Below are 11,201 nucleotides of genomic sequence, written 5' to 3'. Positions count from 1 at the left end.
GCAGGTTCAGCTCCGAGGTTGTTCCTCTCAGCGGCTGTGGTTGAGAAAAGCATGGCTCCCTCTATGGACTAACGGATAGTAAAGGAGAAAATATTTGTAAATTCCTATTTTGTTGAAAAATAAAAAATAAAAAAAAAACACAGAGGATTGCCTCAATAAATTAGAATGAAAAGATTTTTTTTTTGTGCTTTATCTGGAAGAGCGAAAAGTATACATGTGTTTATTACACACAGTGACATTCTCCAAGCATTTATTTTTCTTTTTGAATTTTTTTTTGATGATTATGACTCACCTCATGAAAAGCAAAAGCGATGTGTTTCAGATTTTTTTTTTAAATGTTCAATACGAACGATAACAAAAGGGTTTTTAAAATAGAAATGTCGCAGTTAAGGACACCCACCACAAGGAGGGTAAGTTAGGAAAAGATAGTTGTGAAAGAAGAGTGTACCCAAGCAGACTCATGGAAAGTTGAGTAGAAGGAAAAAAAGGAAAATTGAAAAAAGGGTGCAGAAAAAAAACAGGGATAACCTTCGATATTGAGGGAATTGCAATGAGTGCGGGTGATCTGTGTGCCACCACACACAGATGAATCCAGAACATGGGCTACAACTTTCACATTATTTATGTTAAGCTGCTTTGCTTGAAGCAACCTTAAATGTATAACACACAAGCTAAGGAATAAAATAGGGGGAAAAAAATACAAATAAAAAATCTGGTCCAAACTCCTCTTTTTAGATTAAAATTGTTTTTCAAAAATCAAGGCCCCAGAGTCTGGAGGAAGAACAGTGAAGCTTCTACCTAAGTCAAGTTTTCATAGTCAGTTATGACTTGGAAGCCATGTTCTTCACTGATGTTGGTTTGCTGTGTTTTATCAAGTCCAAATTCAGCAATGGCCCACGTACTAGAACATTTTAAACCATTTCACGCTTTCTTCTGATGACCAACTTTGTGGAGATGCAGATTTGAATTTCCAAAAGCATTTGGCACATACCCACATAACCACAACTACTCAAACCAGGTTGAAATGCCACTGGTGTTGCTGTGATTGATTGGTCTGATTGTCAAAAGGACGAGTGATGCAAATATGCAGATGCTCCGAAGAAACCAGGACTTCCTTTAGTCTTCAAAATGGCCACAGGCTGAACGCCCCCACACCACTGATAAAGTAATTGATGCAAAAAGAGGTCCAAACAAAGTACCTGTGTTTTGATATTTATATTTAAAATATATATATTTTGTTGGTGTTAGTATTCTAATTTTGAATAGTTGTTTGTTATAAAAATTAACTTGCAGAAATGCTTGAAATACACCACTAAATCTAGAATAAATTTAGCTTCTGATTTTTACTCAAAATAGGAGAGAACAGTTTATTCAACTAAAACAAGTTGCTTTAATGGTAAGACATAATTGAATTAAGTTCATTCAAGGAAATCTATTAAGTTTATGCAACTTGAAAACTTAATACATTACCCTGGATAGTCTTACATGAATTACTTGTTACAAACTGAAGCAATTTCTTTAAGTTGGATTAACTAATTTTCTTTTTTAAGTGTTGAATAAATTAGGTTTTTGATTTCTATCTAGTATTTTGGTGACTTTTTACATAATTAAAGTTGAACATGTTGCACCTCGTATAAAACTCTTCAATCAGGCCATTAAGATCCTGCTCTCTTAGTTTTGTGTAAGTCGTTTGTCACCCTGTGAACTTGGTAGTGAAGCCTTTATAAATCCTGCGCTATCGGCTATGTGTGAGCAGCAGGTGGTATAATCAAATCTTGTGTCGAAGATCTCTGTCAGCAACCATTACATTAACCTCCAAACCATTTCATGGTGTTTACAAGATGCCTGCGCTTAAGGAACATCTGTTGGAGTTGGCATGGCTCCTTCGGACTTCTCTCAGGGACGAAGAGACAGCGAGTGATTGCGCGTTTCCGCACGCCAGCAGCTTGCTGATATAAGTAGATTGAACGACACTTGGCACTTCCTCCGTGGATGCTGACCTTCTGCCTTCTCAGAGGGTGTGCACAAGAAGATGGCAGGTAGATTCTGCATGAAGCCATACCCCTTGATGCGAGAGTTTTAATTATGCAATTATGCACTGACATGTTTCTAAATAGCATTCAGGATATTTAGAAACATGTCAGTGCAAGGAAATGCGGAAATAGACTAAAACAAAAACTACAATGAAAGACCTTTTACTTTTTGATGAACATTTATTTAAGTTGGCAAGTGATTAAACACGCTACAACAAAGGGACAAACCACAGAATGAATCAAATGCATATCAAGGCAAAAATGATAGGAGATGAGAGAACCTTCCTCCTTCTCATATTCATCATAAGAACTATTTTAGACAGAAATGAGCCCTGACATGGGTGTTTTTGCATACTTGAGCGTGAGAAAGTGTCCTCATGCAACTTACAGTTATTCTCTAATTATTAAAAGCCAATCTAAGTGTATAGTGAGTCTGAGGTGTGGCCTAAAGGCATCCAGGTGTCTAATCCGAACAAGAGAGGAACATGATTCCTCAGATAGCAATGAGATATATTTATATTCGGGTTAGTGTGTCTCAAAAGTTATGACATTTCCGCATTAAAACAATAAATTTAATGCACTTTACTGAAATTCTATGTGACAAACTAACAAACAGTAGTGGATGAACGCAAAGTAGAAGAAAACAGATGGGCAATTTAAGAAGTTTGTCAATCAAAAATGGGAATAGTTAAGCACAACCGCAAACCTGTTGAGACATCACTATCCACCTGAAAGGCGAGACGAGGTTTAATCAGAAAAGCTGGTGGGAAGCAGATGGCAGCTTGGAAGAGACACGATAATTTCTTCCAAATTCGCCCAGGTTGGAGATTCTGACGGCGAAATATATATTAGCTGTTTACTCCACAGGTCTCGCAATTATGTAAAAGTGAAAATAAAGAAAGCCGTTAGTAAAATAAAGCCAACAACACGTCTGATTTAAAGCTACAAAAATGAAAGAAAATAGTTCATGGAGACGCAGCAAACACGAAAGAGGATGTTCAATGAATTTAGCATCCCCACTGTAAAACATGGTGCTGGCAGCATCATGTTGTGTGAGGGTGACCTCTCAGGTCACACAACATGATGCTGGGACCTGACAGGTGGTGAGAGATGGAGAGAAATTGGGTAGAATTAAGTAAAGGGCAATCCTGGATAAAACCACCAAAAGACTTGAGACTAGGGCAGAGGTTGACCTTTCAGCAGGACTGTGACCCTGAACTTAGAGCCAGAGCTGCAACATAGTGTTTTAGGACACAACATGTCCATTCATTACTTAGAATGGCCAAGTCAAAGTTCAGACTTGAATCCATGTGAGTATCTATATCAAGATTTGATCTTTAGAGATGCCCTCCATTCAATCTGACTGAGCATGAGATTTTTCTTTTTTCTTTTTTTTTTTTTTTTGGAAAAAGGAAAATAGGCTAAATGTTCAGTCTCCAGAAATGTGAAGCAGGTTGAGATGGAGCATAATGTAATGCTTGACATTCAAATGCATGGCACAGTTTCAGATTTCTGTTGTTAAACAACCTGCTTGGTTCCAGTTCACAATAATTCACTTCTGTGTGTTGGTCTCTCAAATAAAACTGCAAGAAGACACAAAGGAAGTTGTGGCTGTAGGCTGAGAAAATGTGAAATGGTTCAAGAAGCACTACAACTTCTGCAAGGAGGCCACATGTTCCTATTATTGTTAAAATATCAAAGTCTAAGGTTTGGATCCAACATGCAGTGAAGTACCATGTGAACAGAAATTATTACAGTGTGGCCTGAAGGCACAATGTTTAGACTTGAGGAGGGGAAATATTATACACCAGAGAACACAAACACAAACTTAAATATATCATTCCTATAAGTCGGAAAATGTTCATAGCCATTCCAGCCAGACATCAGAGTTCAGAGGTTTGACTAATGTGTGCATGCACAAATATTTATTTTCAAGCGTGAAACACAAAGAGTATCATTGAACAAAGTTTGTTACTGTCTGTAGAAAACCAGTGAGTAAGTTTGATCAAAAACAGCTGGAGTCATGTGACGTTTCTTTCGATGCTGAAGGCCATGCATCAGGTACTGTTGGCAGTGAAGTATCAGCCAATCAGTTCCTGATGCAGTACCATCCACATCAGAAAGCTCCTCCTTTGTGACAACGTCATAAAACTGAAATATTAAGAACAGAAATTAACACATTTGGTTCCATCTGGTACTTTCTAACTTGCACTTACGACAATCAAGGCATCATTATTCTTTTGATGGTGCGATAATACAATAGGCTGCTCCTGTACAGTACACATCATCATAAGGCAACATGGCAGCAGAAGCATCTGGATGCTGAATTCATGCAAATTCAAAATGGGGCCTGCATTATGAGAGACCTGCAAGAGACGAGGCTGCACTTCAACAGAGTGTCGAAAAGACTTTTTTTTTTTTCCCAAAAAAGAGGAGAAGCGGAGAGGTGTCTGTGTGTATGTGTGTGTGTGTGTGTGTGTGGGGGGGGGCGGGTTAAGAAGAGGAAGAGCAGACACACAGGGTGTCTATGACACACGCTTGTGTAATTGCAGTGACATCTTCATTGAGAGTCCTCCGTCTCCTTTCCTGTGCGCTCCAAAGGGCGTCGTCGATGCCGGTCGATGCGGGGGAGCAGCCGAGGCGCTGCGTTTAGCATAATCCCAGAGGCCATTGTGAGAGCAGCTAGTGAACGACTCACAGTTGCCAGCTGAGATTTCACCAAAACACAGCAGAACACGGTGGAGAACGAGATGAGACAGTGGGGAGGGGAATTTGGAGTGGGTGTGGGGGGAGCGGAGAGGCTGTGGTGATAAAGTAAAAAACAACAACAAAAAAAAAACTAATAAAAAAAATACTTGCATAATGGTAATGATTAGAAAGAATCTGAGGAGTAATATGTTGTGCTCGTGTATAGCATCAAAGAATGCAAAACACATTTTCCTGCAGGTGGACTGCACCTGTTGGCCCTCGTTCTGCACCGTAGCTCAATGTTATTCCCTTTGTTCTTCTTTTGACCAGTCATCAAATGTTTTGACTTTTGAGAATCAGACATAAAGATGTTTAAAAAGACTCCTTTATTAAGCTAGAAAACAAAACCCCCTTTTTGATCACAGAATCCCATATTTAGTCAGATTAGAAAAACAATGTGTTTTTCTAATCTTATAAATGAACTATAAGATTAAAAAATAAAAATAATTAAAAACAAAACCTCTGGAAAACCGAGTGCAAGGCAAACTGCAGAATCTCTCCAGGTGATTGTGAGAACAAAATGCATCATCACAGTTGCCTGCAGAGATTACCCAGTTAGCCTTTAGCTTCCTTGCTCGGGCCCTGTCTGTCGTATAAAAGCCGTTTTGCACTTGGGGGCGTCATACATTCAGTGAGTCAATCGACAGCAGATGTCTTACAACAATCAACATAAAGACAACCCTGACCCTGCTCCCCACCATTCCCTGAAAGGTCTTACGTTACCATGGAGATTAGGCCACGGCACGTGCCTCGCATTGTCGGACCTTGTCCTCCAGGGTCAACCTCGCACGCCCAGTCAGAGGTCAGATGTCACCCAGGCATCCCGCGCAGGTCACCCACTGACCAGCTTTCAGCCTCTGACCTTACCGAACACTGGAATAAATTGAGAGATTAAGAAGGAGACCAAATGGTTATTGTTATACTTATTAATTAGTCAACAATTAAGGAGCACATTTAAATAGTTACTGTGTTTCAGCCTCGCTGTGTTTAGATTTTGCAGTGAAGTTGTGTGTTGAAAAATTATTCCGCACGTTACTGTATGTCTCCCTCTTGTGGTGAAGTTTAAGCTTTCACGATTAACCATTTCAACTGAACGTCATGAAGTTTAAGGGACATAAAATTAAAAGTATAATACATAACCATATCAATACAGGAACAACAATAAAAAAAAACTAATTAGTTGAAGATGAATTGATTTACTAACTTTCTGACCATTTCTAGAACTCATTTATTCTACTAGTTGTTTTATAGCTGGAAGACAAATAATACAACTCTGGCTTAAGTTTGTGTATAATTGCCCAAAAACCAATCACCTTTTTTTTTTTTTTTTTTTTTTTCATTTTTTTACCACCTTTTTTTTTTTTTTTTTAGGAAGTCCCTGCCTAAAAGGTGCATCCTCTGCCACTGAGCTGGAAGAATGTCGGGATATTCAGGTCATCGAGTTGCAAAAGTGTTGCTCGGGCATTGACAAAAGAAAAATCTTAAGTTTATTAAACGGAACAGGCTGACAGTCCACACTTTGTTAGGCAGTGAATGAGCAGAGTGGTTTTGACAGGCCTAACCTCTTAAGCTTCGGGTCCCACTGAGCCCGGCACAGCTAGAGCTAAATACCATCTGTCCCAACATCATGAGGGCCCCCCCGGTCCCGACACACACTCCCCAACCTGTCCCCCAACAGTTTAGGATAAACGTCTTAGAATTGCTAACTAATAAAAAATAAATAAATTGATAAGTATCGTTGTGTTTTATTTAATCTTCAAATGGCTTAAGGTTGAAAAGCTGTGAAAAAGGCGGAACAGTGTTTTTTCTTCCATGTTATTTGTGTTTGTTTTATTTTCTTTTTACAGACAAATACAGCAAATATTGTCAGCAAAACATCTGTGTTTATAGAAAGTAGCTAAAATTGCAATTGAATTTATAATTTGGAATTGCTGTTACCAACTTTTTTGCTGTAAGATGCTTCCTCTTCCTCTCTCTCTCTCTCTCTCTATGCACCTGCAGCTCTGCTCAAAGGCGTTCACTGGCTCTGCTGTGGGGTTCAGTCTGAATAAAAGGAGCTCAACAGCCTGAGTATTCAGAAAGGAGACGGTCCAGGAAAAAAAAAAAAAAAACTGATCTGAATGGATAGTGATATCCCAGGAATGGAGGCTCCTCCTGTTTTCTGCCACGATCACTACAAGTAAGACTATACAAAGCAATTTCTGCCTTTTAAATGTGGATCCAAATCTCTGCATCTGTCAATTCTGAGTTAGTGTTTTAAGATTTACTGGTTACCACAAAGAAGACTGACCAATAAACTACAAGTAAATAAGTAACTAACTATATACATGGTATTTTTTTCACCGACTGGACGTCATTTACAGTAAAGAAGAGCAAACGCCCCTCATGGCCTGTCGCCCTGTACCGTTTGCTTCAGCACTTCATTAGAGTCCTGGACATTCTCTGTACAAGCAATTGTCCTCTGCTAATGAAAAAAAAGAAAAAAAAAAAAAAAAAAAACAGATGACGCATTGTATCAGTTGGAAGTAAATTTATCAAAGGAGGCTGATACAATAGACAGAACAACTCAAATTATGAAACATGTCTGTAAGGAGGCCTCCTGCCGAGCCATATTGTACTGCTTGTTGATGGTCCAGTGACATGTGGTGACATCCAGACAGAAAATAACAGAGAAAATGTTGCTGTACGTTCAACAGTGTGAGGTTGAAAAGGTGGGTCAGGCCGTAGGAGCTGTGTGAGAGTATGTGCATGGCTTTAACATATAAGAACGCATGCTGGGAAACACACACAAGGAGCAGACCTCTGAGAGCTGCTCTGTGGCTAAAAACAATTGGGATCTGCGTGAACCGATGTGACATGTGTATTAGCCCCTGCCTTTCCGTTGGGAACCCTTCTGTAGAGACAGAAGAAAGAAAGAAAAAACACGCAGGGGAAGAGGAGGGAAAGATGATGACGAGATGGAGGAAAAACAAAAACCTGGGGTATAGAAACTTAATCTGCAGCAGTCTGAACTGAATCTGAAGGGAGTTAATATCAAAATAAACAAAATTGTGGTGAGATAAAAAAAAATAATAATAAAAATATGAGTATTCCAGAAGTGGAGAATGCATAAATTTCCTGGTATTTCTCCATCAGAAATACCAACTTCAGAATGTTAAGTAATTTCCACAGAAGATCTGGGTACTAATCGGAGAATCTCTTTTGTCAGGCATAATAAGTCGAGATGCACTGCGCAAGCTTTATACAGGCCTATGCTAAGGTTCTTTCTAAGAAAAAAATATGCTGCAAGTTCCTTGACAAGAGTATGAGTTTTGAAGCCAAAAAACAAAACAAAAAAAAACTAAGGAATAACAAGCTTATAAAATTAATGCATCAAAGCAGGTGCACCTATCCTTTATTTCATTTGTATAAAGTAAGAGCATACAGCTTTGGTGTGCTTACCAACAAAAAAATTATGATTTTTATAAATGTTTTGACCGGGGTACACAATATAATTTTTTCAGTTTATGATGATCACAAATCAGAGTTGATCAAGGAAGAAAATGGCTGATTTTGATCCTTCCTCTATAGGTTGGGACATCCAAAATGAGTTAATCATTTTTATTTACGTTCTCTAAACGCTGCTTTATTGGTGCAGCATTGAAAAAAAACAAACAAAAAAAAAACCTTATTGACTGGTCTGTAAGTTCTGCAGTGTACAGTGCAGCCACCTTTTCTTGCCAGTCACAGGATATGAGTCTGGCTGCCATTTAGCCCCTGCACTGCAGTCTCACATGGAACGACCCAAAGAGAAAAAAACAAAAACAAAACAGCCTACTCACTGTCCACACCACATTTACATCTCATCTCAGTTATTGGATGCATAATTCCTCAATACATCTCTTCAATCTTATATTACCCCCTTGTATCCTTCAACGTACACACACAGACACACACACACACACACACACACACAAACACACACACACAAAATTGATGACAATTATATGTTTATATGTCCCAGAGTATCAACCGCCGGAGCAATTTTCTGCCATTTAAATGTGAATTTATGTGTCACGTAAATGAGCGGGGAGTATATTTAGGACCGTCTGAGGAGTGTCTCTGTCCCACTCAGCCTCTGTTTGTCACCTTTTCTTGCAAGACAGGAGCTGAACGGCCCTCAGTCTCCAGAGCCGGTCCCAGGCTGTTTGGGGCCCTGAGCAAAGTCTGATTATGTGGTTTTCCAACTAGCATCAATCGCAAAGCTACATTTTACATCACTTTTGTGTTTCACAGTTTACACATCGGACGTTTAACATAACCTATGGTACAACTCATGATGCTTTTATAATAAAAGACAATCATTTACTGACCTGTCACCTACCACATAAGTGTTGTTCTTTGTGGAAAGCAAGTTGATTTTCATGATAGTTTTATTTTCTTTTGCTGGTTATCTGTACTTTTTAGAAAGGTGAGGTACAAAAGCACCTTCTTAAATGTCAATATATGAGCCATAATTTTAAGAATGTTAATTTAACACTTACTTTAGAGTTTCTGAAGTTATTTGGGTTCTTTTATGTTTGTTTTTCTAATAATTGTTCATTATCACACGAGTCAATGCATTTCTACATGGTTCATACCCACTGCTCAACCAGAAATGACTTAAGTTTGCTTAAGAGGTTGTTTAAGTTTTTATTGACTTAATTACTGCTTCCATTAATTTCTGCTGGGCTATTTTTATTTTTTTGTTGTAATTTAGTTGTTTATTATTTTTATCTTGCGTGTGAAACAACTGCAATGGCTCCACCCCTGCAGCTTTTATTTTGTTTTCTGAGGTGTTGAGAGTTAATATGTTCATCAACAAAAATATTTAAAGTCTGACTACATCAATTTTTATTTAATATGGCAAATATCAAGTATCACAAGTTTGATTTTGCACTAATACAGGTAGAGGCCTCATTCTACTTGATTTAGTGCAAGTAGAATGAGTAAGTAAGATTAACATTTGTAAATCGTACTTGTGTAGGATGTTTTTTGTTTGTTTGTTTGTTTGTTTTGCTTTTACTTTTGATAATTTCTAGAAATCTTTATGACCCCCTATGGATAGGCCCTAAGCTACTTAGGTTGCTCATTCTTTTGGCCGCCTCTGTCAATCTCCCTTTTTTCTTTAATACACTTTACAACAGCTGAAACATAAATGATAACTTTGTTGTTGTTTTTTTGTCCAGTGTTTCCTAAGGAATTTGCATATTCGGATCTGCGATAGTACTTTTCTATACTTAATATTAAGATTTCAGTGATAAATTTCCTTAATGTTGTGAGGCGATAAAGTCTGAGTAATACTGAGCTATTCACAAAAAAAATTAAAAATAAAGTAAAATAATTGCTAAATTCATTGCAATGTTTTCTTTTTATCTGTTTCTCAAAAAAAAAAAATATGGGCAGAAAAAAAGTTTACAAGTGGAGCTGAACAGGTCATCTGATGTGACCCACAGTTTGCAATATAAAGTAAAATGGATTCACTAATATTATTGCTTGATTAACAACAATGGATTGACATATGTTTTAATAGAACACGTTAAACAACTTTGATCCAGAAAGAACAGTGATGCAGAAACACTTTTGAGATGAAATTTCTCTACAAAAACTTTGACCTCGTTCAGCCGATCAAACCCTGACACTTATCAGAATCTCGCCATTGTGTGCTGGCTGTGTCACCATATCAAGTTTATAAGCTAGTATGTTTATGAAGAGTGTGAAGGAGGATTTTTTTCTATTTCCTCTTCTGCCCGATTTCATGTCAAAGTATGAAATCGTTGACATAACACTCCAATTAGGTTCATGTTTCACAGGCAGTTATTGGCTGCTTCATTGTCCACATCACAACAAGCAGTGACCTTTACAAAGAGCATTTCTAACCAGGCCTCTGCATTAGTTCAATGAAAGCCTATCAGAAGACAAGCTTCATTTATTCATTTGAAACAAAAACTATATTTAAGCCAACACTTTTTCTGCTCTGTACAGATGGGAATGTGTTTTAAATATAGCAGACTCACGATATTAAAAAATGAATGGAAAGCTTCACAGCATGCTTTCTCCGACACACATGCATCGGCAGCCGTTATTTTTCACGAGATAAGGGTAACGTGAACCTTTCAGCTGGTCAAACTATATTCGATAAACAAGACCTTGACCAAATGACTGATTGCTTAATCTTAACACGACAAGCAGCCCACCAGCTGCTTATCATCTGTGCTCGTCCAAACTGTTCACCACTACTGCGAAAAGCATTCGTTTCAGCCCAAAATTATTTTAAAAATAGATCTAAAATTATTTTTATTCAACCAAGACGTTTGTTTTTGGGAGGGAATCAGAAGACTTTTCTCAAAAAAATAATAAAAATAAATAAATAAATAAATAAAAACAGCATTACTTTGGATA

At 37.9% G+C, this 11,201-nt stretch overlaps 1 long non-coding RNA gene across 2 annotated transcripts in view; it reads right to left on the bottom strand.

The window, feature by feature from the left end:
- Nucleotides 1-2,383: 2,383 nt before the first annotated feature.
- The window catches only part of LOC106959677 (uncharacterized), a 16,028-nt gene continuing 7,210 nt past the window's right edge, over nt 2,384-11,201 (bottom strand). Inside the window, exons 3-4 of one of the 2 annotated variants that reach the window (XR_001427415.1) lie at nt 5,505-5,654; nt 2,384-4,184 (exon numbers count right to left, since the gene is read on the bottom strand). This is a non-coding gene — a long non-coding RNA (uncharacterized LOC106959677). Of the gene's footprint in view, nt 4,185-4,686; nt 5,655-11,201 lie in introns of those variants that run through there. The other variant, XR_001427413.1, reaches the window with a different exon arrangement.

The sequence above is a fragment of the Poecilia latipinna genome, unplaced genomic scaffold, assembly GCF_001443285.1.
Source record: "Poecilia latipinna isolate Pla-1442-1.1 unplaced genomic scaffold, P_latipinna-1.0 Scaffold53, whole genome shotgun sequence".
Taxonomy (NCBI): Eukaryota; Metazoa; Chordata; class Actinopteri; order Cyprinodontiformes; family Poeciliidae; genus Poecilia; species Poecilia latipinna.
Note: the sequence above shows the minus strand (reverse complement) of the source record. Positions and strands in the feature narration are given on the sequence as shown.